We start from the raw sequence: 26,644 nt of genomic DNA on the forward strand, positions 1-26,644 counted from the left end.
TAAAGTAAAGAAATACCTGAAGTAAATCACCTATGAATTTACTGCTCACCTTGGTTTTGCATCACTTGGAGAATGAAGGAAATCTGAAGCCTTCAATATGGATCAAAGTGAGACAGGTAGTATTTCCTATCCCCTAAAAGAAACAAAAAAATTGTCTTCCTTGAAGGAGTAGTGAATTTTTTAACCTTATTTTACTTCTACTATATATTTTAAAATAAATGAACATCTAACAAGCAAAAGTAACCAGGCTTTTATGGAAACAAGACACCATGTGGTTAAGATGTGGAAAATATAACAATGTAAACAAATTGTTTCAAAAAATTACATCTTGAATGTATCAAACAGGGCATACAAAACAATTGTCATTCCCACAGTTGACAAAATAAAAGAAAATCTTGAAAAAAAATTTTAAGGAACACAGAGTGCAGATTTCAAAAGGAACCAAATAGAAATTTTAGTATTGAAAAGTAAAATAGCAGCAGTTATAAACTCAATGGATCAATGTCACCCAAGATTAGAAATAGCTAAGGAGAGAAATAAGGAGCTAAATAATAGGTCAGTGAGAATTATCCTTTGGCCTCTGAAGCTAGCAGAGGATGAAAAGTACAGAAGTACAGTTAAGAGAAACAGAACACTCAGTGAGAAATTCTAATTTCAATGACGACAAGTTGCTGATCTCTCCTTGATGGAGGGAAGAGTCATATACAATCAACCTGCCATATAAGTTAAATTAATCAAATCATCTAAATTAATTAAGTCAATTAAATCAATTAAACATACATAGTTGATTTAAATGAAGAAAGAGAGAAAATGGAGCAGTAAAATATTAGCAGCATTTCAAGAATTAAGTCTGTGGATGTTACAGATTTTTAAAAGATATCAATTGATACACTAAAAATGCCTAAGATTTCTAAGAAGGAATACAACTAGAAGTCGTATTAGAAAAAATACAACTAGAAGTCGTATTAGAAAAAATACAACTAGAAGTCGTATTAGAAAAAATACAACTAGAAGTATCACAGTCAAACTACAAAAAAAAAAAAAGTAGAGAGAAATATCTTGAAAGCATCTTGAGAGAAACAAATAAAGATTTTTACAAAGGCTGGTTGACTTTTCTATATCCACAATGGAAACTAGAAGACAAAGCATAGTATCAATATGATGAAAAAAATTATCTTTCATGCAGAATTCTATACCCATCAAGACATACTAAGGAAGATGGCTAAATGAAGATTATTTTTTAGTCCAAAAAAAACCCAAACCTAAAAACATTGTTATGCAGAAGGAAAAATATCTTATTTATTCATTTTTTAGGCTTACTACTTATTTTACTAACATTTTAAGAAAAAACAAAAATGGGTACTCAAAATAAGAGTAAATCCAAATCAACTTAGAATGTATACAATAATATTAATAAATAATATTTTCTAAAGTCTTAAAATAGATGGAATTAAAGTATATGGCACCAATATGATATAAGTTGGAAGGGCAGTAAAATAAGTTTTATTCACATTTATGTAAGTTCCTCGGACTGTTGCAGATGAGGCTAAAATATGGGTTAACATCATATTTTTATAAGCTAATGATGTTTGATGCTATTTCTAGGATAACTACTAAAGGGATAGAAATGGAATGTATACCGTCCAAACAAATATAAGTTAAAACTGGGACAATAACACACACACAAACACACACACACACACGCAATTGGAAAGTTCTTTCCAATTGGTCCTTTTCCGTTTATTTGGTTATTTATATTTCTATTATTAGACCTCCAATGAGTATTTCAATATATACATTTATTTTTTTAAAAAGGTCAATGCATTTTATTGAAAACAATGAAAAAGATTTTTACATTTACTATATTTTATTATATTTGATTATACTTTCATTGCAACTTACATCTCTAGTTATTTCTTTATTTTATTATAAAACTGATATCTATATCACCTTGCATATGTAAGGAAAGGGTGAGGTTAAAGTACCCCCATAAAGAATCATTTAGTATTTCTTTTTATCACTCTTATCTTTCCATTACTCTTATTCTTATGTCACCCTATGTGGAGTTAAGCATAGTTGAGTTACCAATTAGATACTTATTAGCCAAAGAAGTTAATATTAAGTTAGAAACTCTCTGCTGTCTTTATTTATTTATTTATTCAGTCAGGCATTTATCCATTTGCAAATTAATTCATTTATTCAAAGCTGTTTAAGTGCCATCACCATTGTAGGTATTAGGTGTTAAGATATAATAAAAATAAAACAAGAAATTTAAAAGTCTGACTTTGTGGCTGTTGCATTCTATTAAGAGACTCAGACAAAATGCATTGCAGATGAACAAATAAAGCATAGAGTGTGTTAGCTGGTGACAAGAAAAAAAATAAAGCAATGAAGGTAGGTGTCAGTGTCAGGGATAGAGTAATTTAGATAAGGGGAAAGGCAAGTCTTCACTGGGCATTAGACAAATATGTCAAGATCTGAAGAAGGTGAGAGAGTGCACCATGATATTATCTAAACAAAGATTGTTCCTGGAAGAGGAAAAGGTGTTTTTACCCAGTGATGTTTGCTGTGTAAGGGTCTGTTATCACATCAGATCCCAGAAAACTAGAAATGACTCATCCATTGAATTAAGTTAAGCATTTGACATAACATGATTTCATTATGTAGAATGATTTTAAATGCATTTGAGTCATATTTCATTATTAGAATTAAACTTATGTTTGTGTTCTATTATATCAGTGATATTGTAGTAATATAGTAAAAAGAAAAATTTTGGAATACTATTCCAGTCAACATAATTCTGAGGAAGTTGTTTGAAAATGGCAGGTTACATTTCCTCACAACAGTGTCACTACTGCTACACAAATAAAAAAAATCACTTTTTAAAATATGCTGTAATCTGCTACTTCACACTAATGCCATATGGTCATCATTTTATAATTAATTGATAAATTAGCATCCATGTATACAAGTATATTGGTATTCTAACATAATATTTATTTTTGCAGAAGTCATTATACTTTCCAAATGATTTTACATATTTGAGTTTTATAATACTCCTGCAAGTAAAGTGGCATCTGTTTTTAATAGATCTCCAGTGGAAATTTCAAAAGATTTAGATTGCCCAGTTTGAATGTAAAGAGAAAGTATCAAATCAGAGCTAGATACTCATGCTCTCACACATTATATGTAGTGTTCATTCTAATAGTCCTTGTTATGTACATATTTTAAAAGAAATTTCTCAAATACAACATATCTGAATATGAAAAAATGCATTATTTTTATTTGTGAAGATTATAAGGTTTTAAATTTCTGTCCTCATTAGAAATTATCCTAGTTACTAGAAATAGAAAAAAATATACATTTTTCTTTTTATGACAAATGGGATGATTTAATAGATTACATAAAATGTGAAAAATGTGACATAAAAATGTGCACAAGCTGTTAGAATGAGTATTTACTACTTAAATTTAGAGTTTTATGAGACAAACATTTTTAGATGCATGATATAGAACTTGTTAAACCCCATCAGATTTCAATGCAAAAGGAGGGCATTCACACATCTATGTTTAAGTGTTACATTTTTTTATTTTAAAGTTGCTTTGGGAAATGAATATTTGTGGGGGGTTTTTCCCATTAATGAAAGATAAGCAATTTTGTGTTCATCTTGCCTCGTTGATGTATACTTTCAGATCTTAAGGCTTTAGTGATTTTTCCAGAGCCTTAGGACAAGACATGTATCTCAGTTAATTTTTGTTTCCATAAGAGAATACCTGAGACTGAGTAATTTATAATGAACAGAAATTTATTGTTTCAGAATTCTGGAGGGTAGGAAGTCCAAGTTTGAGGTTCAGCATCTGCAGAGGATCTTCTTGCAGTGTCAACCCATGGCAGAAACAGAAAGGCAAGAAAAGGCTGAACTTGCTATTTTACAATGTCACCAGTCTCACCCATGAGGATAGAGCCGTCACGGCCTAATCACTTCTTAGGGTGCTCACTTAATACTGTGACAATGGGAATTAAATTTCAGCATAAGTTTTGAAGTGGTCTAACATTCAAATGACAGCAACCTACTAACCTCAATACTTCATCAAAAGGTGAATGGGGGAAACTGTGTTAGAGAATGTGAAGGTTAATACTGAGTGTCAACTTGACTGGATTGAAGGATGCAAGGTATTGTTCCTGGATGTGGCTGTTAGGGTGTTGCCAAAGGAGATTAACATTTGAGTCAGTGGACTGGGGGAAGACAACCCACACTCAATGTGAGTGGGCACAATCTAATCAGCTGCCGGTGCAGCTAGGATAAAAGCAGGCGGAAGAACGTGGAAAGACTGGACTGGCCAAGTCTTCTGGCCTCCATCTTTCTCCTGTGCTGGCAGCTTCCTGACCTCGAAGATTAGACTCCAAGTTCTTCACCTTTTGAACTTTTGGACCTATATCAGTAGTTTGCCAGGGGCTCTTGGGCCTTTGGCCACAGACTGAAGGCTGCACTGTCGGCTTCCCTACTTTTGAGGTTTTGGAGCTCAGACTGGCTTCTTTGCGCCTTAACTTGCAGGCAGCCGAATGTGGGACTTCACCTTGTGATCCTGTGGGTCAGTACTCCTTAATAAACTCCCTTTCATATAAATGTCTATCCTATTAGTCCTGTCTCTCTAGAGAACCATGACTAATACAAAGGAATAAATGTAACATCTTCTGCATTCAAATTTTAGTACAATAATTGATAAACCTACCTAAATTTTTCCAAAGGTTTATCAGTGAAAATACACAGTGTTTTAATTCCCTTTGGCTTCTGTAATAGATACTACAAACTTGGTGGTTTAAAACAACAAAAATTTATTCTCTCAAATTTTAGTTTTGATTTCAGCTTTTATTTTAGGTTCAGGCAAGGTTGTGTAGAAAAGAGAATATTTACACACTTTTGGTGGAAATGTAAATTAATTCAGCCACTGTGGAAAGCAGTTTGGAGATTTCTCAAAGAACTGAAAACAGAACTATCATTTGAACCAATAATCTCATTACTGTGTAGCTACCCAAAGGAAAATAATTTGCTCTACCAAAAAGACACAGGCACTCATGTGATCATTACAGCACTATTCACAATAGCAAGGACACAGAACCAAACTCTCACAGTTATGGAAGCCACAAATTCAAAATCATTCTCACTGAGCCAAAATCAAGCTGTTGCCTGGTCTGTGCTTCCTCTGGAGCTTTAGGGGAAAATCCTTTCCTTGTCTCTTCAGGCTGTGGGCATTGTTTGACTTGTGGCTACATCACTCCAGTTTTTGCCTCCCATTATTTTGGTTACATTGCCTTCCCTTCTGTGTGTGTCTAAATTTGCTTCTGCTTCTATGTTATAAAAATGGCGGGGCTGGATTTAGAGCTGATAATACAGGATAATCTTCCATGGCAAGATTCTTAATTTAATCACACCTACAAAAAACCTTTTTCTTTTTTTTTTTTTTTATTATACTTTAAGTTTTAGGGTACATGTGCACATTGTGCAGGTTAGTTACATATGTATACATGTGCCATGCTGGTGCGCTGCACCCACTAACTCGTCATCTAGCATTAGGTATATCTCCCAATGCTACCCCTCCCCCCTCCCCCCACCCCACCACAGTCCCCAGAGTGTGATATTCCCCTTCCTGTGTCCATGTGATCTCATTGTTCAATTCCCACCTATGAGTGAGAATATGCGGTGTCTGGTTTTTTGTTCTTGCGATAGTTTACTGAGAATGATGGTTTCCAATTTCATCCATGTCCCTACAAAGGACATGAACTCATCATTTTTTATGGCTGCATAGTATTCCATGGTGTATATGTGCCACATTTTCTTAATCCAGTCTATCATTGTTGGACATTTGGGTTGGTTCCAAGTCTTTGCTATCGTGAATAATGCCGCAATAAACATACGTGTGCATGTGTCTTTATAGCAGCATGATTTATAGTCATTTGGGTATATACCCAGTAATGGGATGGCTGGGTCAAATGGTATTTCTAGTTCTAGATCCCTGAGGAATCGCCACACTGACTTCCACAATGGTTGAACTAGTTTACAGTCCCACCAACAGTGTCAAAGTGTTCCTATTTCTCCACATCCTCTCCAGCACCTGTTGTTTCCTGACTTTTTAATGATTGCCATTCTAACTGGTGTGAGATGATATCTCATAGTGGTTTTGATTTGCAGTTCTCTGATGGCCAGTGATGATGAGCATTTTTTCATGTATTTTTTGGCTGCATAAATGTCTTCTTTTGAGAAGTGTCTGTTCATGTCCTTCGCCCACTTTTTGATGGGGTTTTTTTTTTTTTTATCTTGTAAATTTGTTTGAGTTCATTGTAGATTCTGGATATTAGCCCTTTGTCAGATGAGTAGGTTGCGAAAATTTTCTCTCATGTTGTAGGTTGCCTGTTCACTCTGATGGTAGTTTCTTTTGCTGTGCAGAAGCTCTTTAGTTTAATTAGATCCCATTTGTCAGTTTTGGCTTTTGTTGCCATTGCTTTTGGTGTTTTGGACATGAAGTCCTTGCCCATGCCTATGTCCTGAATGGTAATGCCTAGGTTTTATTCTAGGGTTTTTATGGTTTTAGGTCTAACATTTAAATCTTTAATCCATCTTGAATTGATTTTTGTATAAGGTGTAAGGAAGGGATCCAGTTTCAGCTTTCTACATATGGCTAGCCAGTTTTCCCAGCACCATTTATTAAATAGGGAATCCTTTCCCCATTGCTTGTTTTTCTCAGCTGTCTATGACAAACCCACAGCCAATATCATACTGAATGGGCAAAAACTGGAAGCATTCCCTTTGAAAACTGGCACAAGACAGGGATGCCCTCTCTCACCGCTCCTATTCAACATAGTGTTGGAAGTTCTGGCCAGGGCAATCAGGCAGGAGAAGGAAATAAAGGGTATTCAATTAGGAAAAGAGGAAGTCAAATTGTCCCTGTTTGCAGACGACATGATTGTTTATCTAGAAAACCCCATCGTCTCAGCCCAAAATCTCCTTAAGCTGATAAGCAACTTCAGCAAAGTCTCAGGATACAAAATCAATGTACAAAAATCACAAGCATTCTTATACACCAACAACAGACAAACAGAGAGCCAAATCATGAGTGAACTCCCATTCACAATTGCTTCAAAGAGAATAAAATACCTAGGAATCCAACTTACAAGGGATGTGAAGGACCCCTTCAAGGAGAACTAGAAACCACTGCTCAAGGAAATAAAAGAGGATAGAAACAAATAGAAGAACATTCCATGCTCATGGGTAGGAAGAATCAATATCGTGAAAATGGCCATACTGCCCAAGGTAATTTACAGATTCAATGCCATCCCCATCAAGCTACCAATGACTTTCTTCACAGAATTGGAAAAAACTACTTTAAAGTTCACATGGAACCAAAAAAGAGCCCGCATCGCCAAGTCAATCCTAAGCCAAAAGAACAAAGCTGGAGGCATCACACTACCTGACTTCAAACTATACTACAAGGCTACAGTAACCAAAACAGCATGGTACTGGTACCAAAACAGAGATATAGATCAATGGAACAGAACAGAGCCCTCAGAAATAACGCCGCATACCTACAACTATCTGATCTTTCACAAACCTGATAAAAACCTTTTTCTTTATAAGGTAATATTTACAAATTCCAGGTGTTGGGGAACTCCAGGTCCTAAAATTTTTCCTAGAACCCCAACACCTAGAATTTGTAAATATTACCTTATAAATATGTTTGAGTGGCCAGTATTCAGCCTATTACAACTAGGTGAAAAACAATACCAATAACTCAAAACTTTATAAACGCAAGAGAATAGAAATAAATGTGTGCAACCTGGTTCTCCTACTACTCCATTGAACTGAATTATAGAAATGCAAATTTTACCTCCTTACCAGTAGATACTTAGTCCAAGAAAAATAAAAGTTATCAGTAAAAAGATATAGTATCCCCCCATAAACATCAAGTGATAATATATTTTAATCACATCAGGTTTTATAATTTAAAAACACTTTGAAAATCCAAATGAGTTTCCAATTTTAATCTATTAAAGTAGCACTTAATGAGAAACAGGGTATTTTATGTTGCCTAGGATAGGGTGCAGCTAAACTCTCAGATGTTGTTCATGGCATTTTACATTGGCATAAACCTTTTGAAAATATTTTTAGCTTATACATCAAGAGAAAAATGTTTTCGCCTTTGACATGTTAATTAACTTCTGGGAATTCTTACTGAAGATTTATTCTCACATAGAGGAAATCTAAAAGAACAAATACATTTTTAATAACAAAACTTTGGAAATAATCAAATGTCTTGGAAGTAGGGTATCAGTTATGGCGTAATCATTCAATTGAGACAAATCCATTAAAATCACAGTTTTAAAAATAATAATATATCAAAGAGCAGAGAATAGCAAGCTGTGATTATAATCAGATGACATAATGACTGATTTGAAAAACCTATTTTTATATTTTGTGTTTTTATAATGAAAAAACAAATTTAAATTTACTTCCCTCTTTTGCCTAATCTCTTATCTTTAACTCATAATTTTCAAAATTTTCAATTACAATGTTTCTGAATCCATTCTTATACACACATACAGTTTTGGAAAATTCATTATTACACTGATGCTTTTCTTCATTTTCTTGCTGGTGCCCTTCCGTGAAACTAGTAAATTCATTGTTTAGCTCATGTCTTGTCATTAAAAGCAGAAAAAAATACTCTTCATGAATTCCAACATTCAAGTTTGTACAGCTAAAGCTTTCTCAAACCAAAGACAGATATAGACTTTCATTAGAAGGCTTAAGTTGCATTTGGTAACCGCATAAGTATTGATTGGCTTCATATATTATGAATAATTTCAAATATATCTTTTTACACAATAAAAAATATAGGATTTTCTTTGCTTTCTTTCTCCTGTGAATAAATTTTATTATTCCAATGTTATTTTTAAAATAAGTTTATTTTTAACCATTTTCAATAGCCCTGGAATAATTGGCTTATTAATATTTATTTTGTTGAATTTTTGTTTAAATGTAGAAACCTACTGAAGTCATATTCTAGTCTGACATAAACTTTTTAAAAATACCTCTAGTGATGGACATTCTACCAATATTTGGAGAGGTTTATTCCAGTGTTTGATTACACTCAATGTTTTTCTTTTCATCTAAACTCCCATAACACATTTGTTACTATTAAAAAAAAAACTTCTGATCCATGAAATTGTACTTAATATAATGTACATAAAATGTAATTAGCTTTTATATAATGCAAACCATTACTGAATTATTTCTGTTTCCTTTCACTCCATAATACAAGCTTTATTTTTTAATACTTCTCTCTGTTGGGTTTATTTTTCTTCTTTTATTGTGTTGGATTTCTCTGTTTCTACTAATATTGTGCACCTACAAGTGTCTAGTAGGTATTCATTAATTTATAGAATGCTAAGCTTGAAAAAGGTTTTTAAAGGCTATTCATCATAGTTTACTGCAAGAACACACACTTTATGTCAAATTCAGAAGAGACGTTTTCTGACCACATATTGGATGTTGGGATGCTGGCCATCACTCACCTTCACCAAGAAGGAGGATGGATTCTTTTTTTTTCCTCTCCTGGGTGCAATGAAATTTTCTTAAATTCTTCTGGGTTAATAATTCATTTAGAATATTCTCACATCTGTCTTGGGGGAAAATATTGTGCTTTAAAAAAAAGCCACTTTTTAATTCTCTACAGATTATAGTTTTTATATGGCAAAAGAAATTGGTGTAAACAACACTACTTTTCCTATATGAAAAACATGTAGTGGCTGTCAAATATAGTTCACTTTGTGTATGTGTGTTTGAAAATGGAGTTAAAGTTTTATTTTATACCTATGTCACAAGTCATTTATTTGCTTCGCTTTAGCACATAGAAACATCAAGTTAAAGTGCATATTAAAATAGGAAACAAAGCATGTGACCATATGATGATACAATTGCGACCTGAAAAATCCTTTCCCATGTTGGTTGGTCATATAATATTTTTCAACTTTCTTTTTGAAGTTCATATGTATTGTCCTCTCATCTGTCACAAAAAAACTTCCCTTTAATTGACAGGAAGGAAAAATAATAACTTTTAAAAATGTAATGTGTATTATACAGTTTTTTCAAGTAGTATAGTAGCCTTAAACACATAAACTTCATCATTAATCTCCAATCTGATTGTTGTCATTAAGATACCCTAGAAAATAAGAAGCAAAAAATTTAAAATCATATGTGCCATTACTCAAGCAAACATCTAATATCATCATTTTCATCAGTACTTTTCTAGAAAATGAGTTTGAATATAATTTATAAATATACAAATACACTAAGGAACATGTTCTAGATATTTACAATGTAAATGCATAACCACCTGATTTTAATATGACAATACATCTTTTTACTTTTTGCTCAACTCCAAGAGTCTTGTAATATTTGGGAACAGATTATAAAAATGTAGCATCATAAAATTAACTCTACAAGATTTATATGAATTAATAGCTTGAAATGAGAAAGCATTTACTTTTATTACATATATATAGACAAAATAAAATTAATGGAATCTCTGTGATTTAAATTCATTTTTAAAGATTTGAAATTAATTCTCCCTTTCCACATATTTTACTACTTGAGTGTAGTACAGGAAAATTAATTTCTTTGCTACTGCACTCATGAAAATAAGTAGAGGAAAGAGATGTCAAATTGAAATAAAAACAGGATTCAATTGGGGGGGAGAAGATATTTCTTTTCCTTTCCTTTTCCCCATGTATATATATTTTCAGCCACAAATTAATGAAGTGCCCCTGTAAGGCATGTGAATAGGGACAGAGGGGACTCAGAGAACAGGGGTGCCTAAACACTCACTTGCCAGTTTCTTCAGAGTTCTGGATGTTCTTTAAGCCTTCATTCAGTCAAAGGACTGGAGGTCTTATTATTAACTGACATCAGGATAAGCTTGGTTTAGACTTTTGTCTAAAAACTAATGCCTACACATGTTTCAAAAGTCCTTGTCTCAATCCGAAGCCAATCTGTAAAGGCTATATATTATATGATTTCAACTCTGACATTCTGGAAAAGGCAAAACCATGGAGGCATTAAAATGATCAGTGGTTGCCAGGAGTTTGTAGGGGAGGGAGGGATGAATAGGCAGAACACACATGAGTTTTAGAGCATTGAAACTTCTCTGTATGATACTATAATGGTATTAGGTTGGTGCAGAAGTAATTGTGGTTTTTGCCTTACTTTTATGGCAAAAACCACAATCACTTTTGCACCAACCTAATAGATACATGTCATTATACATTTGCCCAAAGCCATAGAATTTACAACACCGAAAGTGAACGTAATGTAAACTATGGACTCTGGGTGATAATAATGTGCTAATTAGGTTCCTCCATTGGGGGAAAAATGTACTACTCTGGTGGGGAATGTTGACAATGGGGGAGGCTATGCTTGTGTGGGAGAAGGCATATGAGAATCTCTTTTATCTTCTGCTCAATTTTGCCGTAAGCCTAAAAGTGCTCTAAAAAATTAAGTCCATTTTTAAAAATGTATCACCTCTATGTATGTTTTCACTTTCAGTTGGCTTTATCTTCACTATATTTTTGTGGAATTCCTAGATAAATCAGCTTAAACATTACAGCCTTACTATTACTGCCTGCAATTCTATCTACTGTTGTATTTCATAGAAAAAAAATGTATATAAAAAACAAGTCACATTTCTTATGTGAATAGATGCCACGTCTCACGTAAGTAGATCTCATGGCTAATGTTCTTCCTTGATTCTCACAAAATTAATGTTTTAGCTCCATGTTCTTTATAGTTCATATTCACTTTATTTTCATCCTTCATCCCCAGTATCAGTGTTACAATGACAAAGTTAAAAGTATGAATTTGTTGTTTCCAACTTGCCTTCCTAGCCTACGCAGATGATATGAACTTGATATATTGCCATAATTATCCTTACTTTTAGTGAAATGATTTCCACTACTTTTACAGCGAGCTTCCAAGTTTCTCTAAACATAGAATTTGCTCTATTGACTAAAAGTGGTCCCCAGACACTGTTTTCTGTGTATTTTTATATCCTTCACAGCATTTGTTTTGCTGCTAAGACTGATAAGATTTTTTGCATGAGGGTATATGCTACAATCAGAAAAAACTTAAAAATATATAAAAAGACAATCCAGTACTATTTTAATGATTTCCAAATCAACATGGAAAAAAAAGTACAAAATAATATATGGAAAATATTCTTTGCTCTGAGAATATAGGAGAATATGCAGGAAACTCTGTGGCCCTCTGAAGTGATCAGTGAGTGTCTAATGAATTATTGTCATACAAACACCTACTTCTATTATCCTGTAGTTCACAAATTCTAATTGTGTCCTTTCCTTTCTACGGTGATAAACACTACTGTGAATGATTCACTACTTTAATATTCTTTAGCTAATTTTGAACTAAGATCACTATTCTTGGGAATTTGGAGAATTTGGGAAATTTGGGGTTCTGATGAGTAATTGTAACATTATAATACATCTTAAACTACTGTAAAATCCATTTATACTAAAGATCAAAGACACAAAAGATGCATCGTTTCTGAGTGTATTAAAAGCTTTAAATGTTTAAATATTACATTCAGAGTTCAAAAATTTTATATTTTCGGTGGGAAACATATACTTAAAGGCTATTGTAGTAAAATACAGATGTGTGAATAGATAGATGGACGACAGATAGATATATAGATAGAAAAGCATACAGAGTTATGATTAAATTCTGCTTTACATTCAAATGACCCATGAGGGAATTTAACTTATTAATTTGTTTTCCCTTTATTCATATTTTAGACTAAAAATACATTACTAGTAAGGTAGATGGGGTTATTCCTAATTAAGACACAAATATAGTAATTACAGTTTATATGCTATTATCCTGAATCTACACTGGATGAGTTTAAACAGCCAAACAGCCATTAATTTTACTGTTCAAAGAAATTCTCATAATCTTTTTAAAATGTCATATAAAATATTCATTTCTAAATGCCCTATGGTGATTTCTGAATTTATTGAAAGTGGGCTGTTGATAGCTCTTTTTATAAATAAGCAATTACACTGAATATATCATGGCCCATCACATTATACATTCTATAATTTCATGGATGAAAGGCCTACTGCTGATCTGCATAAACGCAGTGCATATCACAGCAGGTGAAGGGTTTGATTACACAGGATAATCAGTGTTATTATTTATAGTAACTATTTATATCTGCTATTTATTAAATCTCTACAAATCAGGTATCTATTTCTTCAAGAGATATATTCAAAGAATATTTATGATAAGATATAGGCTTTTCGAATATTTTACACAATGGCCTGAATATGGCCTTTTACATCTGAATTCCTAGTTTCAATTGCTGTTAAGCTACTCAAAATTAGGTTTTAAATAACATTGGCTTATAAGACATTTTGGAAGTTATGTGCTTTATATATTGAGTAGTAAAAAGGATTTTCAAATTTAATTTATTCATCTAATTCTTCTAATTTTGATGAGGTCAATTTTGGTATCCTACCCCTACTAGCTGTGACAAATTGCATTTCTTTGTCCACTTATTTTAAATTATTCTGTTAATAGTATTTATGGAGCTAGGAGCTGTGCTGTGTACTGAGGATAGGAAGATGTCAAAGAGACAAAAAAGCTCTTATTACTATTATATATCATTCATCTAATTATAGTAGTTTTTCATGCTATGAAGGAAAAGATACAAAAAGAACATACAATAATGAGAGCTAATCTGGTATAGGTAGTGATAGATATTTGACCATATGTGTAAGGACTATTCAAAGTCCAGGGAGGGTGGGTGTATATGTGTATATGCGTGTGTCTGCAGGAGGAGGAGAATGTTCAAGGAGAGGGTCATTGCAAAGAGAAAGAACAAAAGGTACAAATATCCTGAGACCACAGTTTGTTTAATAAGGATCCTCAAAGGAAGAAACAGTGAAAAGAGCCAATATTTGAAGAGTTAATTGCTGAGTACTTTCCAGACACATTTATAGACACAAAAAACTAAATGTACACCTAAAAGAAAAACATTTATACTTAGTCACACTTTAATGAAAAGGAAGTACACCAAAGACAAAGAGATATTTAAAACAATGAGAGAAAAAAAAAACAAAGACAACTTTGAAAGAATGACATACTGATTGCAGTTTGTACATCAACAACAGAAGCCATGAGATATCATCATAAGTTCTTCACAATTTTGAGACAAAGTAATAGTAAATCTACAATTATTTACTTAAGAACAAGAAAAAAATCCTTCAATAACAAAAGCAAAATAGAAACATTTAAAGATAAACACAAATAGACTTTATCGAGAACATATATTCCATGAAAAAACACCAAAAACTTACTGATATGATTTGAGTCAGTGTCTCTGCTGAAATTTCATGTTGAATTGTAATCCCCAATGTTGGAGGAGGAGCCTGGTAGGAGCTGATTGAACCATGAACCAAGAACCTTTCTGTTCTTGTAATAGTGAGTGAATTCTCATGAGATCTGGTTGTTTATAAAAGAGTGTAGGACTTCCCCCTTCTCTCTCTCTTCCTCCTTCTCCAGCATGTTAAGAGGTGTCTGCTTTCTCTTCACCTTCTGCCATAATTGTAAGTTTACTGAGGCTTCCTCAGTCATGCTTTCTGTTCAGCCTGGAGAACTGTGAGTCAATTAAACCTCTTTTCTTTATAAATTACCCAGTCTCAGGTAGTTCTTTATAGCAATGCAAGAATGGACTAATACACCTATTCCTCAGGTGGAAGTGTAAATTATCCAAATGAGAAAACTGGAATATAAGGAAATATTCAGAAAACAACTGGCAAAAAATTTAAGCACATCAAAACAAATAATATAAAATCATAATCAAACTGAAGTCTGTTATTATGGAGTTAAAGAAAGAACAGAGCTAAAATATCATACATAACTTTTTTTGTATGTCTGTGTTCAACCATCCAACATGTTTTTAATAAGCTAAAAGGAAAAGAATAGCATACTCAGGTATTTACTATTTCTGTTCCTCTGTTATTGCCAATGTTCAAAGATATCTTCTTTACTGTTTATTTCTTTTCTGTTTAAAAAACTTCCTTTAGCCATTCTTTTAGAGTACGCTTATTGGTGATAAATTCTCGTAGTCTTCCTTCAGCTGGAAAAGAATTATCAAAAAATTGTGCATAATTTTATAGTCAAATTACCATAACAAGTTAAAAAAAGGAATACTTAAAAATGTTCAACTGGGAGGCCGAGGTGGGTGGATCACAAGGTCAGGAGTTCCAGACCAGCCCGGCCAAGATGGTGAAACCCTATCTCACTAAAAATAAAAAAAAATTAGCCGGGCATGTTGGCGGGCACCTGTAATTCCAGTTACTCGAGGGTGAGGCAGAGAATTGCTTGAACCTGGGAAATGGAGGTTGCAGTGAGCCAAGATCGCACCACTGCACTCCAGCCTGGGTGACAGAGCAAGACTCCATCTCAAAAAAAAAAAAAAAAAAAAAAAAGTTCAAACAGCCTATAAGAAGGCAAAAAATGTGAAACACAGAAAACAACAAATAAAATGAAGGAAACAAACAGGAAGCAGGTAATAAAATAGTAGGCCTAAATTCAAACATACTATACATGTGCCTGCTAATTGCATTAAATGTAAATTGTCTATACTTATTAATTAAAAGTAACAGATTAGTAAAATGGATCTTTAAAAAATGACCCAACTTTATACTGTCTACAAAAAAAACTCAATTTAAATGTAGTGATATGAGACCTTAAAAACAAAAGCCTGAAAAAAACATATACTGTAAAAATAATAATAAAAAGTAAACTAAAATGACCATATTAATATCAGGCAAAGTGGATTTTAGGGCACAATGTAAATATCATGAACAAAATAGAAAATTACTTAATTATAAAATTATGGTAATTTATGATAAAAAGTCACCAGTATAACAATCCTAAATATATATTTACAAGAAAAAGACTTTAAAACACATAGGAAAAAAACTGATGAAAACAGAATGGAGGAAAATAAAAATTTTAAATTAAAATTGAAGACATCAAAACTTATCTCTTCATAATTAATGCAACTACTAGACAGAAAATCAGCAAAGATATAGAACACCACCATCAAACAATGAAATCTAACTGGCATGTATAGAATACTTCTCCCCAAACAGCAGAATGCATATTCTTCTCAAGTTCACATGCCACATTCACCAATATAGATTATATACTGGCTTATAAAACAACATATTTAAAAATAATAAAATTATATAAAGGAATAACAACATTTATATTTTTCTGGGAATTAAACAACACAACTCTAACTAATTTGTGTTATGGACTGAATTGTGTCCCCCCAAAAATCATAATTTGTCTGAATCCCTAGTACTTCAATATGTGACTGTATATGACAATAAAGCTTTTAGAGATGTCGTAAGTTAATGACAGATGTCATTATAAAGATGTCATAAGCTTTCAGGATATGCCTTAATCCAATCTGACTGGTGTCCTTATAAGAGAGGAGACTGGTATGCTTAGAGAGACACCAAGGGTACTTATGCACAGAAGCATGGCCATGTAAAGAGGCAAATCAAGAAGGCTGCCATCTGCAAGTCAAGGAGAGAGGCCTCAGAGGAAACTAAGCCTGCAGGCATCTTGATCTTGAACTGCCAGCCTCCAGAACTGTAAGAAAATCTATTTCTTTTGTGTAAGCCACCCAGTCTGTGGTATTTGTTATGGCAGCTCTAGCAAACTAATATATGCATTAAAGAGCAATTTCTAATGTTTTTAAGGAGAACTAGAAAATACATTAAAGTGACTAGAAATGAAAATGCAACATCTCAAGATTTGTGGAATTTAATTAAATCAGGGTATAGAGGGTAATTTATACTACTCAGTGCTTATGTGAGAAAGGGAGAAAGATTTCAAAACAAAAACCTAAGTTTCTATTTCAAGAAATTAGGAAAATAAGATGAAAATTTACCCAATGTAAGCAAAAGAAAGAAAAAGAAGCAGAAATCAATGCAATGAGAGAGAGAATGAGAGAGAAGAGAGAGAGAATGAAACCCAAAGCTGGTTCTTTGAAGTATTCAATAAATTTTTCAAATGTCTGGCAACTCTGACAAGAAAAAAGAGAACGAGCAGATGACCAATATCAGGAGCTAATGGAGGAGGTATCACTACAGACCCTATCAGACATTAGGGTATAATAGGGGAATGCCGTAAACAATCTTTACACATAAATTCAAACATGATTATCAAAGTAACTTGGTTCTTGCATATGAAAACACTGAATTTTAAAACTATAATCCCTTATAGTTTTTGGTAGTCTGTTTTGAACACAAAGCCTAGAGGCCATTTTTCTCTATTTTGTGTCTTCCCTCCATTAGAAAACAAATAAACAAGAAAAAAAATAAACTTAAAGCCATATTCTGAAATCTTAATGGAGTGGATATGAGGAGTGTGGATAAAGGATTACAGAGAGGGAAAAATAGTCTAGTTCACTTAAATTTTTATTCTATAACTTTAAAACCCTTCTGCATTGAGGAGCAGAAGGACCTATCACTTTTCCTTAAGTTTATTCAATTGTAGATGTAGATACATGCATCCTCCACTTTTTCCTTTGAATCATAAGCAGACAGATACGTAGAATTTTCACAAAATGTTTATACCAGTTTGCCAGTAATCTCCTTTGTAATAGGAAAAAGGAGGTTCAAGGGAAGTGGCCCTGGTGACTTTTAGAGAGTCCGTTCTTTCACCAATCACTCTCCATACCTTATGCTCCTCAAGCCACCACATTCTGGTCAAATGCATCTTTCTGTGCTTCTGGCTTCCAGGAAAATCTAAAGGGTGAGGACTTATGTTAAAATTTCTCTTCCTCTTGTACATCTTAGAACATGCAAAGAACCGTGAAGTTGTTCTATACATACAAGCTATATATATTAGGCTATAGGCTTGAGAGATTAGAACAGTATCTTTTGCAGCTCTGGATGGAGTTTTTCCTTCTCATTTTTCTAATTTTTTATCTAATCATATTTAATTTATGTACAGAATGGCTTCTTCTGGGTCAAACAAGGATGGAGATTTATATGTTCTGCAGTTAAAACAGTTTTGAGACCAAGACCCCATGAAACATATTCAACTCAATAGGTGTCTCCTGTTATAGATTTTAGGGTAGGATATAGAGATACAGTACATTTGCATATGTGAAAATTAGAAATTTCAATGTAAATATTAGCTCTAAACACCTTTAATAATGCACAGAGAAGCAAACGGGAAATGGTACTCTTTGTACCTCTTCCCAGGTCCTCAAAAATCCAAATCTAAATAACCAGGAAGCTTTTAGAAATGTGCCATTATGGACACATATTTTAAGTATTTCAGTGCTTACAAATTTGGAAATAATGATAATACAAAAAACCTCGCATTGAATCAATGTTTGTTTCTTTAACCATTAGCAATACCAACATTTAAAAAATATTCATGCAGCTAGATGGCAGATAAGACTTCTGCTTATAAGTCCTGACTGAACATAACTTGTATTATAATGCTATCACTTGATTAATATATGTACATAAACCATAGATCATGACAATTTTTGTTGACATGGAATATAGCAATCCTTGGGATAAAGTGATTCCACAAAGCCATGGTCACAGGACATGCATTGGTTCCTCTTCTTTGTATGTTCCCCTTTAGTGTGATACTATGGCTGTCAAAACCAACATGAAAATCAGTCCCAGAAATAAAAGCATGCTTTGTGCACTGAAATCTGGCTGAGATATTATATGGTTCACATTTAATTATTCCAATCATTCACTATTCTTAGGGATTACACTTGGCTCTGTAATCCCATTCCAGGTACAGAAAGAATTCTAACTACAAGAACAACAAAAGAAAAAGCAAAGAGAATGGTTGATATAGCTTTAGGTGCCAATCACCATAAAGTCAATCTGATGCTATAAAATACCTTCTAAAAACTACGTTTTCCACATATAGGGCTTTTCTGATTCCTAAGCAAATATTTTCAAGGAAAAGGAACCTCACTCATTTTCAAAGAAATCATTCAGTAACCAAGTCTTGTGATCTATTTTCATCAGTGTGAACAAATCAGAGCATAAACAAAATAATGTACATTGTATGAGACTCAGAATATTATTTTTCATGTAGTAATATCCTATATATATGTATTCTAGTGATTGTTTATACCTAGCTTTGGCAATTCTAATATTCTTTCTACCTCTTGGGATAATTATAGGTCAGCAAAATCAAGAATACCCACCCTGAACATTTTTCACTTATCTGTCATATAGATCATCTACATTCAATGCATTCAAAAGGTCAATGCCCATTGAAAACTCAGAATATTTTTGGTGATATGTACATATAAATTGTTTTACAATCCAGATTCATCTTTTCTAAGATAGCATATGCTCTAAAAATATTTTGCAAGTCTTTTCCTGTATGCAAAAATCAATTAAATATTTATTGTTCACTCTATTTCATATTCTATTCTATTTGCTGAAAAATAAAGGTAGGAATAAAAGTATGCCTTTAGCATCAGAGAGCTTATAGTCTAGGTGGGCAGAAACTCAAACGACAACTTTAAAAGTATCAGTGTAGGTGACATGGTCAACGTATGACCCTGGAACTAAAAAAAGCTGTTAAATGGGAAGGCTTATTCCTTCCTGTGCCTTCCAGTATAATTTTCCTGAAGAAAGAATGTGGGGAGGCTGAGACAACTGGGAGACTCAGTAATTAATTAGGCAAAAACTGGGGACATTTCCAAACAGAATATTGTGTTTGTTTCCTATCGGCATTGTAGTCAAGAACCAAAATCTTAGTGGCTTAAAACAATACAGTCTCTTTCTCTTAAAGTTCTGGAGATCAGAAAGTCAAAATTAATTTCTCAGGGTTAAAATCAAGGTCTCAGTAAGGCTAGATCCTTCTGGAGGCTCTAGGGGAAAAAAATCCAATTTCTTGCTTTTTTTCAGCTTTTAGTGGCCATATGAATTCCTTGGCCTGTGGCCACTTTCTCTATCTTTAAAATGCATTCCTCTAATTTCTGTTTCTATCATGTCATTACACTGCATTTTTTGAAATTTGGCTCTTCCTAGATGGTTGTGATTACTCCAGGACCACAGGTTAATCCTGGATAGTCTCACCATCTCAAGATCCTTAAGTAAATCACATCTGCGAAGTTCCTTTTGCCATAGAAGGTAACATTTGCAAGTTCCAGGGGTTAGGGCAGGCACATATTTTAGGACCGTTATTCAGTCTACCACACACACTTTGGCAGATAAAGACATACAGAGAATTCTAGATTTCTAGAAAAGGTGAGTTTGGGATGCAATTTGATGAATCTGAAGAGGTAGGTGGTTACTGCCTACGTTCTTCTTAAAGTGAAAATCTGTAACCACAAGTTGAAAGATTCATTTCCCTCAGTAGGAAATGAAGCACACCAAAGGCGACATTAGTATCATACAGACATGATTTTTCAAATGTCTTCACCTTAATAATGGACTAAAACATATATAAAAGTACAGTTTGAATCTTTTCAAGGTTTGTTGATGATTGAGCTCTGCAATTATAAACTCATATATTTAATTCCAATGCCTCTTGTGTTTATGTTTTTGGCTTTGTGGTACACATTTAATTAACAAAAATTCAATGGAACTTAAAACATAAATGATGTTCCTGCCAAATGAAGATTAAATTATATCATGGCTAGTTGAACAAAGGAACTTTTACACAGAGAAATGTGTTCATAAAGTTGAGTCATCACATGGCACATGGTGTATGTAATAGAGATATAATGTGCTCAGCAAAAGCACACTGCAGTTAATCAGCTTATTTAGCTCTGTATGCTCATTGTGAGCAGCTATTTCATTTAAGAAACACTTCCTCATTTTTATATTAACATAACTTATTTGAATTCCTTTAATTTTGCCCATTCATTTTAGATAAAGTTGTATAAAAGCAGTAAGAATAAGAATATCATAAAATTATTCAGGTTTGTACCATTCAACTGTGGGTTAGTAAAATAGTCACTATCTGAGCTTTATGAAACTTTTTCTAAGTTTTAAAAGTGGTATGTTACTCAAGTTTAAGAAAATTATAGTAGTAAATGCTTACATTAGAAAAAAGAAATCTCAAAAAAAATAAGATCAAAATATACCCAAACTAAGTAGAAGGAAGAAAATATAGAGGATAGTAGGAACTAAAAGAATAAGCTCCAAAACCTGACTGCCTGGTGTTGATTTTTCCCAGTTCTGCCATCTATAATTTCTAAGACCTTGGGCGAAGTACTGAATCCCTCTGCTGTGGTTTGAATGTTTTTGTCTCCTCCAAAATTCATGTTGAAACATAATTCTCAATGCAACAAGAGGTGTGCCTTTTAAGAGGAGATTGAGTCAAGAGGGTTCCCCATTCATGACTAGGATTAGCATTTTTATAAAAGGACTTGACAGAGGGAGTTTGACTCTTTTTGTCCCTTCTGTTTTTTTATTATTATTATTTTATTTTATTTTAGGAGGTGAGGACAAAGTGATTCTCCCTTCTGGAGGATGCAGCAAAGTGCTGCCTGCCATCTTGGAAGCACAGAGTAGCCTTCACCACACTCTAATCCCATCAGAGCCTTGATCTTGGACTTGCCAGCCTTCAGAACAGTAAGAAAATACACCTGTTATACATTTCTCAGTCTCAGATATTTTGATATAGCAGGGCAAATGGACTTAGACACCCATTCTCCATGTCTCAATTTCTCAATTTCCTCAATTTTCTCATACTCAAATAGAGTAAATAATAGTGCCTACCTTACAGGGTTGTTATGAAAATTAAGTGGAAAGTTTTAAGAAATGTAAAACACTTAGAAATTAAATGAAAAATGCTTTGAACAATGTTCAACACATAATAAGCTGGATCAGATTAGGGCAATCATATGTTCCGGTTTGCCCAGCATAGTCCCAGCTTATAACTTATTGTGGAGTTTTCATTTTTCAGTGAAGTAGTAGTATTTACAGTTGCATCAAAATAGGTCTAAGTTGCCTCATCTAGGAGTCTGAAAGACATGTTTAGTGAATAGAACTTTACTTTTACATATGGAAGAACACCAACGATTCAGCTCTGTTTTGTTTTGTTTCTTTTCATTGAATAGTAACTAACATCTTCCCCTCAAAGACAAAATATGGTGTACTCTGTGATAAAACAAAGTATCCAACAATGCCACACCAGCCAGCCACTTGGTACACTAGTTAGGTATATCATGGACCATGACAAACATTGTGAAATATAGTAAACTGTTAGACTACAAGTGAGAGGGTTCAATAGCAAATATTAAAATTATATGCTGGCATAATAGAATATATGTAGGAAAGAAAAGGTGGGCTATCCTATATTAAAACATAAGATATAGTATAAACTCTCTTGCTATCACAGTGTTATTATGAACACTAATATGGTTTGGCTCTGTGTCCCCACACAAATCCCACCTAGAATTGTAATCCCCACATATCAGGGGAGGGGCCTGGTGGTAGGTGATTAAATCATGGGGGCAGACTTCTCTCTTGCTGTTCTCATGTTAGTGAGTGAGTTCTCAGAAGATTTGGTTGTTTGATAGTGTGTGGCACTTCCCCCTTGCTCTCTCTCTCTACTGCCACCAAGTGAGGAAGACATGCTTATTTCCCTTCTGCCTTCTTCCATGATTGTAAGTTTCCTGAGGTCTCCTAGTCATGCTTCCTGTTAAGCCTGTGAAACTGTGAGTCAGTTACGCATCGTCTCTTTATAAATTACCCAGTCTCAGGGAAAACTACCCCAAGGCAAACATTATATGAAAGATAATACATTATGTTCAAAGCTTCAAAGTTATATTTAACATTTAAAATTTCATTAATGTGTTGTCAGTTGGTGATAATCACAGAAACTATGTATGAAAATTCAACATTTAGTCATAACAAAACCAATTATCAATTTAGGAATAGAAAATTCCTTAATGTTACAAAGTTATCTATAAAAAATGAATGTAGCACATAAATTTGTAATATAAATGCATTGAAGGCATTCAGAAGCTAGACAAACTTATATAGTGCCTTTCTTTTCAACATTATACTCAATGTGTAAGGCAGCTTTTGGCAAGAAGAACAAATAAAGCTAAAATAGAATATGGTCATTATATAAAGATATAATTATCTATATAGAAAAACCAAAATAAATGGCTGATGTATTATTTCAAGTAATCAGTGAAATTTAGCAAAATTTTCAAAACTGTGACATAAGTCATAGTACAAAAATCAATTTCATTTATATACTCCTGCCTCAATCAAGTAGAAAACATCATTGTGAAAATAATATACAATAGGATAACAAGTGTAGCTCTCATTTTTACCCTAAGTTATTTATAAATCCAAATGAATTCCAATTAATATCTCCACATAATTATTTTTCTGTCACTTTCTCTGTTCCTTTTAGAGAGTGAAACATAAGGGGATGATTCTAAATTGATACGGAACAGCAACCAAACCCTCCTAAAGAAGAAAGACCTGGGGATGGAGGGGTGGGATTTACCTTACTAGTTATCAACAATTATTATAAAGCTGTATTTAATAACACAATAGGGTATTGATATCGATAGAAAAATTGAGTGAAGGGAAAGACCTACCTGCACATTGACACTTGATTTATAACAGAGTTTCACTCAAGAGCAATTGAAAAGAATAGACTTTCAAGAAATTCTGTCATACATTGGTTATCTATATGAAGAAAATAAAAAATGTGTCTCCTGATGCATAGTAGATACATGTTTATGGTGAATTGTCTAGGAATGGAGAATATGGCAGATGTTCACAAAGAAGGAGATACAGTTCTTTGACCTACACTCCCAAGAAATTGAGTAGTGCCTAAGTATGAATATTTGAAAATATTTGTTTGGAAATTAGAGAAAGAACAAGCTTCATGATGTTAGGGTAAAATCACCTATTTAAGAGCCTTATAAACATTTTATACTATTTTAATTTTTTTGAAGTTAAGTGTTAGTGCTTTACTTTGGTACCCTCTATGAGTTTGCTAATATCTTGGACAAAAGAAAAAAGTAGCCTTTCTATTTTTTAGAGATGAACTTCATTGTAATTGTTATGTACTATTTTAGGTACTGAAAAGACTGAAAGTGACAAAGAATAGATATCTACAGTTTTTGTCTGTTTCTTTGTTTTTTGTTTTTGAGATCGGTTCTCACTCTGTCACTCAGGCAGGAGTGCAGTGGTGTGATCACGGCTCCCTCAACCTCCAGGGCTCAAGTGATTCTCCCACTTCAGCCTCTTTAGTAGCTGGGACTACAGATGTGCATCACCACACCTGCGAATTTTTTGTACTTTTTTTTTTTTTTTTTTTGTAGGGACAGGGTTTTACCATGTTGCCTAGGTTGGTCTCAAATTCCTGGGTAATCTGCCTACCTTGGCCTCTCAAAGTGCTGGGATTACAGGCGTGAGCCACAGCACCCGGCATGATAGCTCCAGTTTTTATTGAGCTTATTCAAAAATGTAATCATAGTAACTACAGGTAAAATTCAAATACAATTTAGTTTTGATATCTAGATGGCATTCTTTTGTGAATATCTGTAAAAACATGTTTGTGTCTGTATGTGCATTTATTTTGGGAGTCTTAAAAGCATCTATGCATCAATGTGATAGCACAAAAAAACTGCCAAATATTCACTGATAACACTGCATTAATTGAGCACTAGTCCGGCTTGTGTAAAACGGCTGGTGGTATTCTGTAATCACCAGTACAGTCTTCCCTCTAGAAAGTCAAATTCAATGACATTCTGTACATACTGCAGTTTTAAAAGTATCATTCCACTCTTAAGACATTAAAAACTGCATTATAAACATTCATAGTTGTGATGTGACTTCAGTCTGGAAGGACAAATGTACAAATGTATTCTTAGATTTATTCAAATGTTTACGTATCATTTTATAATGACTAGAATGGACTATAGTAGGTCCCTTGACTCTGTGGCTGCCTTAAATGGACAATTTCTAAATTATTTTAACATTCCAAAGGATTCTTTGGCTTTTGAACTATCCATCTAATTTACTTCTAAAATGAGAACTTGAGACAACTCAGTGTGTCCAGGCAAATCTTTGTATCTATTTATGTTTGTATGCATGCACACATCTTAACATCTGTATCTGTTGAATATCAGTTCTTTATGTTTTACTATTACTGTTTCTACTGTCTGTTTCTTTTCTTTCTTTCTTTCTTTCTTTCTTTCTTTCTTTCTTTCTTTCTTTCTTTCTTTCTTTTTTTAGTTAATATGGGATAAAGTGAGCCCTGGAAATACGTGTTAGGCCACAAAATACACAGAAGTATATAGCGGTTCAAGTTCATGAAGGCTTGATCTGTGCCTCACTTTATGGTGTTTTTCTGAGTGTTAAAAAAGAACAAATCATAGTTCTTTATTCCTTCCTGCCCAAAATAAGTAAATAAATAAAGCAATATGAGATGGCAAGATAATACCTTTGTAAGTTCACATAGAGAAGAATTCCTTAAGCCTGTTATCACTGATTACTTCAAGTACATTAAGAGTAAACCACTTGGCCGGGCTTGGTGGTTCACGCCTCCAATCCCAGCACTTTGGGAGGCCGAGGCGGGCGGATCACGAGTTCAGAAGATCGAGAACATCCTGGCTAACACGGTGAAACCCCGTCTCTACTGAAAATACAAAAAGTTAGCCGGGCGTGGTGACGGGCGCCTATAGTCCCAGCTACTCCAGAGGCTGAGGCAGGAGAATGGCGTGAAGCTGGGAGGCGGAGCTTGCAGTGAGCGGAGATCGCGCCACTGCACTCCAGCCTGGGAGACAGAGTGAGACTCCATCTCAAAAAAACAAAAAAAAAAAAACAAAAAAAGAATAAACCACTTAATGGCAATGAAAACAAAAGTTACAAACTGGAGAAAATACATACAACACACAGAAGCGATCAATGTAAGTATTCAGAATGAATGAATAACTGAGATGAATCATGTAAAAAGACATCTGATAAAATAACAAAATGGATATATAGGCAGTTCACATGGTAGGAAAACCAAATAATCAATAAGCATGTGAGAAGATGTCCAATCTTAATTTGTTGCCAGGAACACATAAATTCATAACATGATGTATACCATTTTGTGCATACTAGACTGGCCAACACAAATGGTCTGGCAACACCAAGTGTTGGTGAGGATACAGAGTAAGGAGAGCACAGAGGCACTGCTGTTGGAAGTGGGTATCAGTGAACGACTTAAAAAAATTTTGACTTCAGAGTCATGCACCTAATAACCATGTTTCAGTCAACCACAGGCAGCATATAGGATGGGGGTCCTGTAAGATTATAATGAAACTGAAAACTTCCCACCCCCTAGTGATGTAGCCATTCAAGTGTAGTGCAATGCATTAGTTACATTTGTGGTGATGCTGGTGTAAACAAACCTACTGCACTGCCAATTTAATAAAAGTGTAGCACATACAATTATGTACAGTACATAGTACTTGAAAATGATAAGTGACTATGTTACTGGTTTATTTAATATACTATAATTTTTATCATTATTTTATAG

The 26,644-nt window shown here is 33.6% G+C and overlaps 1 long non-coding RNA gene across 1 annotated transcript in view; it reads left to right on the forward strand.

Moving 5' to 3' along the window:
- Positions 1 to 26,644, forward strand: part of LOC104007007 (uncharacterized) — a 186,008-nt gene that overhangs the window by 50,475 nt on the left and 108,889 nt on the right. Inside the window, exon 3 of the long non-coding RNA XR_001718772.3 lies at positions 21,582 to 21,717. This is a non-coding gene — a long non-coding RNA (uncharacterized LOC104007007). The remainder of the gene's footprint in view (positions 1 to 21,581; positions 21,718 to 26,644) is intronic.

Source organism: Pan troglodytes, chromosome 5, assembly GCF_028858775.2.
Source record: "Pan troglodytes isolate AG18354 chromosome 5, NHGRI_mPanTro3-v2.0_pri, whole genome shotgun sequence".
NCBI lineage: Eukaryota > Metazoa > Chordata > Mammalia > Primates > Hominidae > Pan > Pan troglodytes.